The sequence below is a fragment of the Dryobates pubescens genome, chromosome 6 (assembly GCF_014839835.1).
Source record: "Dryobates pubescens isolate bDryPub1 chromosome 6, bDryPub1.pri, whole genome shotgun sequence".
Taxonomy (NCBI): domain Eukaryota; kingdom Metazoa; phylum Chordata; class Aves; order Piciformes; family Picidae; genus Dryobates; species Dryobates pubescens.
Genome location: NC_071617.1, coordinates 6,675,670 through 6,681,669, shown reverse-complemented (window position 1 = coordinate 6,681,669; position 6,000 = coordinate 6,675,670).

Genomic DNA, 6,000 nt, shown 5'->3' with positions numbered 1-6,000 from the left:
CCACAATTCATGAAGTTTAATTAAATTAAAGTGAGAGAAGCTATTTTTTTTCACATGCTGTTGGTAATCAGTATCAGAGAGGAAAGCATTCCTTATGGAAGAATACACTTCTCGTTTGTCTTGAAGGCCAAACCAGGAAAGCTTATTCTAACAAACCTATCTTTCTGATGCCATTAATGAATATGCATGTGTGAAATGTTCTCAAATGCAAAAAATCCCTGTGTGCTTGGCTGTGTCTGTACTGTAACACATTTTTTTTCTCTTCTAATGTGCTCCCTTCTCACTTGGTCTAAAGGCCACTAAAGAATACTGACTGTAAAGGACTAGGATTAGACTCTTTGCAGTTTGGGAAGCTGGTGAGCCAGTGAGGCTATTGAAGCCAGAGAAAAGTAAAAATCAAAAAGCCAGTTGATAGGATAGGATAGGATAGGATAGGATAGGATAGGATAGGATAGGATAGGATAGGATAGGATAGAAAAGACCTTTGAGATCATCAAGTTCAACCTATCATTCAACACTATCTAATCAACTAAACCATGGCACCAAACACCCCATCCAGTCTCTTCCTAAACACCTCCATGATGGTGACTCCACCACCTCCCTGGGCAGCCCATTCCAATGGCCAATAACTCTTTCTATGAATAACTTCTTCGTAACATCCAGCCTAAACCTCCCCTGGTGCAGCTTGAGACTGTGTCCTCTTGTTCTGGTGTTGGTTGTCTGGGAGAACAGACCAACCCCCACCTGGCTACAACCTCCCTTCAGGCAGTTGTAGACAGCAATAAGGTCTCCCCTGAGCCTCCTCTTCTCCAAGCTAAGCAACCCCAGCTCCCTCAGCCTCTCCTCATAGGGCTTGTGTTCCAAACCCCTCCCCAGCTTTGTTGCCCTTCTCAGGACATGTTCCAGCAAGTCAACATCTTTCCTGAACTGAGGGGCCCAGAACTGGACACAGGACTCAAGGTGTGGCCTAACCAGTATAGTGTACAGGGGCAGAATGACTTTCCTGCTTCTGCTGGCCACACTTATCCTGATGCAGGCCAGGATGTCATTGGCCTTCTTGGCCACCTGGGCACAATTCTGGCTCATGTTCAGCCTACTGACATCCAGCACCCCCATATCCCTTTCTGCCTGGCCACTCTCCAGCCACTCTGACCCCAGGCCATAGCACTGCATGGGGTTGTTGTGGCCAATGTGTAGAACCCAGCTCTTAGATGTGTTATATCTCATGCCCTTGGACTCTGCCCATCTGTCCAGCCTGTCATGGTCCCTCTGCAGAGCTTTCCTACCCTCTAACAGTAGTAAAAGTCCAAAAGGCAGTTGACAGTAGCCTACCCATTCGCAGTTACACCTAGTGGTACATTATTTTGGCCTGAGCTAGAGATAGCAGACATTACATGTGTCCTGCTCTATAAAATGCTGCTGTTAGGGTGGCTGGCTTTCCAATAAGTGCTGTCCATAGCTTTAAAGGTCAGATATGGATTACTCAGTGAGAAATCAGGGAAAGCATATTTGAAATTGTCCTGTGTTTTCCTCCAGAGGGAGAGCATCTTCGTTGTCTGTATTGTTTTGGAACTGTGAAAACAGTTGCACTCGAAACATATTCACAGATGTGGCTGATTACACACGAGCAGTAAACTCAATTTATGAGGCTAATTTATGAGGATAAGGTTGAGAGAATAATTCATTGAGTGAATAATTCACTGAGTAGATTGTGGTTTGTTGATTAAAGGGTCTGAAAATTTCTGACACAAGTTACTGTGAGAGCATTTGTGTTTCCTAGTGCACAGCACCCTCTCATTAGGAGCTTACCTTCTCCCCTGTGGGGATGTGCAGCCCCTCCATCACCTTGGCAAAGGAGCCCTTGTTGATCATTTTGCCTACCAGATAATTCCCAACTTGTTTGGAGTGAGGGAAAGTCTTCCCAGTCTCTTGGGGCATCTTGTTAAAACAAGCAGGTATTTTTAAATCCTTTAAGTTTTTCTCCCATTCCAGTAATATCCTGTCCCAGTTGCCAGTATCTGTCATTTTGTCATCCAAGCCTGCTTTCGTTGCTGTAGACATCCCCGGAGAGCCAGCTTTTTATTGCTACTTTCCAGATGTAGCTTCTGATTCACAGCAGATCCAGGCATTAAGGCTGTACAAGTTGTGGTGCAAGTGCCATCCCGCAGATCACAGAGCAACTAATCCTCACCCTCCAAGCCCCTGTGTCTGTCACTGATCTCTAGCCTGAGCACACAGATCTGCTCAAGCAGAACCAAGCGGTAGATTATTAACCTAACCTGATATGCGATGTCAGTTAAAGCCCCAGAGCTGCCGACTCAGATGACACATAATCCCAGCATTAGCCTGCAACATGCAGCTCTCTTCCTCCTGCAACAGTTCCCTAAACACATGCTCAGTGCAAGCAGCACCAAGCTAAATGGAGACACAGTTTTCCTGGCCTGCATAATTGCAGTAGCTTTAGGCTGTGCCTTTAAAATTGTTCACAGATCTTAGAAAGATCTAAGACAAGACAATATAGACAAGATCTTAGCAAAGTAGCAAAATGTGAACAAATCACTGCTGGGTGGAAAAAGGAGAATAGAGGGAATTCTAAACAATCCCACTGGGGAGATAGAATAGGACAGGATAGACTAGACTAGACTAGATTAGAATAGAATAGAACAAAACAGGACAGACCAGGTTGGAAGAGACCTTCAAGATCATTGCGTCCAACCTATCAACCAATCCAACCCACCTAAACAACTAACCCATGGCACCAAGCACCCCATCAAGCCTCCTCCTGAACACCTCCAGGGATGGTGACTCCACCACCTCCCCAGGCAGCCCATTCCAATGGACAATCACTCTCTCTGTATAGAATTTCTTCCTAACATCCAACCTAAACCTCCCCTGGCGCAGCTTGAGACTGTGTCCTCTTGTTCTGGTGCTGGCTGCCTGGGAGAAGAGATGAACATCTGCCTGTCTACAACCTCCCTTCAGGTAGTTGTAGACAGCAATAAGGTCACCCCTGAGTCTCCTCTTCTCCAGGCTAAGCAACCCCAGCTCCCTCAGCCTCTCCTCATAGGGCTTGTGTTCCAAACCCCTCACCAACTTTGTTGCCCTTCTCTGGACACGCTCCAGCAAGTCAACCTCCTTCCTAAACTGAGGGGTCCAGAACTGGACACAGTTCTCGAGGTGCCACCTAACCAGTGCAGTGTACAGGGGCAGAATGACTTTGCTGCTCCTGCTGGCCACACTGTTCCTGATGCAGGCCAGGATATCTACCATAGGATTGGTTGTACCATAACAACTTCTTCTCCTCTTCTTGCTCCTTTGCTCTGGAGAGATACTAACTTGCATCTGCTTGACCTTGGTTGCATTGTTTTGCTATTAACATTCGTCTGCTCCTTTCTCCCTTCTTTTGTATGGGGGGGGGGGGGGTGTCTTGTGGGGCAGGGAAGGAGGCTCTAGTAGCTTTCCCTGGTCTTTGACCAGGGGGGGTTCTTGTGCTGTTTATTAATTGCAAATACCTGCAAACACTGCAAACACTGTATGTTTTGTACATATTCAATCCATTCCCTTGTAGATTGTAGTTTTGCTTGTAAATACAGCTTTCACAGTATCACAGTATAACTGAGGTTGGAAGAGACCTCAAAGATCATTGAGTCCAACCTGTCACCACAGACCTCATGACTAGACCATGGCACCAAGTGCCACATCCAATCCCCTCTTGAACACCTCCAGGGACGGTGATTCCACCACCTCCCTGGGCAGCACATTACAATGATGAACGACTCTCTCAGTGAAGAACTTTCTCCTCACCTCGAGTCTAAACCTCCCCTGGCACAGCTTGAGACTGTGTCCCCTTGTTCTGGTGCCGGTTGCCTGGGAGAAGAGACCAACCCCTTCCTGGCTACAACCACCTTTCAGGTAGTTGTAGAGGGCAATGAGGTCACCCCTGAGCCTCCTCTTCTCCAGGCTAAACAATCCCAGCTCCCTCAGCCTCTCCTCATAGGGCTTCATTTGCCTCCATCTGAGCTGCTCTGGCAAAGTTAATGTTGGGGAGGAAATTTCAACCCACCACAATAATGCTGGCCTGCAAGGGCACCAGTTTCTTCTGAAAGCACTGTGGTAGCATGGATACAAAGGTCAGTTATGTACCTGATGTCGTGCAAGCATTTACACACTTGTTGCGTAAAGCATATAAATATATATGCACTTGTAGCATGTCTACATTCCAGTGCCCTGGCCTGACTTTAGGTCTCACAGAGGTGTCTCATATTTCCTGGGCTTTGATTCCTGCTCTGTAAAACGTAGCAGTGAGGACAGAGAGTGTAGGGACAAGTGTTGGGACCCATCCTGTTCAGTATCTTTATTGATGATCTGGATGAGGGAATTGAGTTCATCATCAGTAAATTTACAGATGACACCAAGCAGGGAGCAGGTGTTGACCGGCTTGAGGGTAGGAGGGCTCTGCAGAGGGACCTTGACAGGCTGGACAGATGGGCAGAGTCCAAGGGCATGAGATTTAACACATCTAAGTGCTGAACCAAGAGCCAAGGCTGTGCTTTTCCAACATTTCCCCACTCCAAGAGCATGCTGAGGGGTGGGCAAGATCTTGGGAGGGGACACAGGCAGGCCAGGTGACCCAAACTGACCAAAGGGGTATCCCATGCCAAGCTGAGTGAAAGAAGGAAGTATGGGGACATTGATTGGTGGCATCTGTCCTCTGGAGCAACTACTACACATACTGAACCCTGCTTCCTGGGAGTGATCAAGCCATCATCTGGCTTCGTGGGAAGTAGAGAATAACATCTTTTGTCTGCTTTTGCTTCACATTATTAAAATTGCTTCTACCTTATTGCAGGCCTTTTATTATATTTTCCCCTCTCCCCTGTCCAGCACAGAAGGGGAGTGATAGAGTGGCTTTGGTGGGCATTTGGCCCCCAGCCAGGGTCAAAACACTGAAAACATAAACACTAAAGAGTCCTCCTCCCCAGACAAGCCCTGTGGCATATTTTTATTACCTTGCATTGGTTTTTGCATGGTGGAAGGGGAGACAGTTTTAACTCCTATCTTATTACAGGCCTTTTGTTAGATTTTCCTCTCTCCCCGGTCTACCTAAGAAGGGAAGTGATAGAGTGGCTTTGGTTGGCATTTGGCCCCCAGCCAGGGCCAAACCACCACAAGCACAAAAACTAACCAGCTCTCCTCCCCAAACAAGCCCAGTGGTGTATTTTTATCACCTTGCATTCACTTTTGTGGGATGGGAGGGGAGACAGTTCTCCTCATTTAAGAAAAAAAACCAACCCCAGTCAACAAAACTGCAGCTCTGAGGAAGTCATACAGTTTTCCTATCTGCAAGTGAAACACCCACCCACACACACACACACACATTTTATACAAACTGGAGACTAATTCCATGTTTGAGAAGACAAATTTTGCTTTATCACCCCATTTTCTTAGCACCCTTCTAGGGAAAGTGGAATTAAAAGTGTTTCTCATGATATCCCTGCTACTGAGCCAGAAAATATGAGGCCATGTGTGTGTGGCAGTTAACTTTACGTGAGGGCCAGGCTAGTTAAACAACCTCATTACATTCAGCAGAAATAAAACAGCATGAGCAGGAATTTCTCACTTCACAGCCACCATCTTGGATTTCCTCCTGTGAAGCAAAATCCTGCCTGGAGCTGTATCCAAAGCTCTTCATGTCTCACATTGGAGATGAGGCTTCTGGGTGTTGGGGTTTTTTTTTGCCATTGCAGGATGAAGCCTTGGCTTAATGAAAGTTTGGGGCTTAATGAAAGTTTGGGGCTTACTTCATGGAGTAATTACTTTTGAATGCTGTGAGAGTTTCAGGGCTATGCCTTTAAAATTAGCTGCAGTTTTTCGAGCAGGAGAGTGAAGAAGTACAAACAAATCCACAGCTGGGTGTAAAAAGGAAACCAAGAGATTGTTCTACATGAATTTCATTGGTCAGATGTGTGGGATGTATTTCTTGCAATCTCAACATTCCAT